Source organism: Nematolebias whitei, chromosome 5 (genome assembly GCF_014905685.2).
Source record: "Nematolebias whitei isolate Nwh7 chromosome 5, NemWhi1, whole genome shotgun sequence".
Taxonomy (NCBI): Eukaryota; Metazoa; Chordata; class Actinopteri; order Cyprinodontiformes; family Rivulidae; genus Nematolebias; species Nematolebias whitei.
In genome coordinates, this window is record NC_056502.1 from 4594153 (window position 1) to 4594654 (window position 502).

The following is a 502-nucleotide window of genomic DNA, read 5'->3' on the forward strand; positions in this document are numbered from 1 at the left end:
ACATCTCACTGTAATCTGAGCGGCACTTTCTGAGTTTCATTCTCATCGTGTTCCAAATGTTTAATTTTCGTGTTTATTTCTAAGGAAGACATAATGTGTGCACTTTGATATATCGGTCCAGCGTTTTGTCTGATTTTGTCACAGAATTTATTTTTGTTCACACAAAAATGTTAAAATCAACCTTTCTCATTGAGGTTAATATTAATTTTGTTACAGAATCACAAGCTTAAAGATGAGCAGACCCCTGGTTCAAGTAATCCCACATAACCCTGTAATCTGCACTTTTTACCCCATAAGAAGTGAAAGTAATAAAAAAAAGATATTCAGTAAACAGCAACACTGCTCTCAATAATAAATGAAATCAATGCAAAATTGATCATACTTGAAATAAATTATCAGATGAGTTTTTGCCTGTTGCTTTCTGCTACATTTAGCTTTTAGCTGCGGTATGCTACATTTAGCTTTTAACTGTAGTCTGCTACATATACCTTTTAGATCCAGT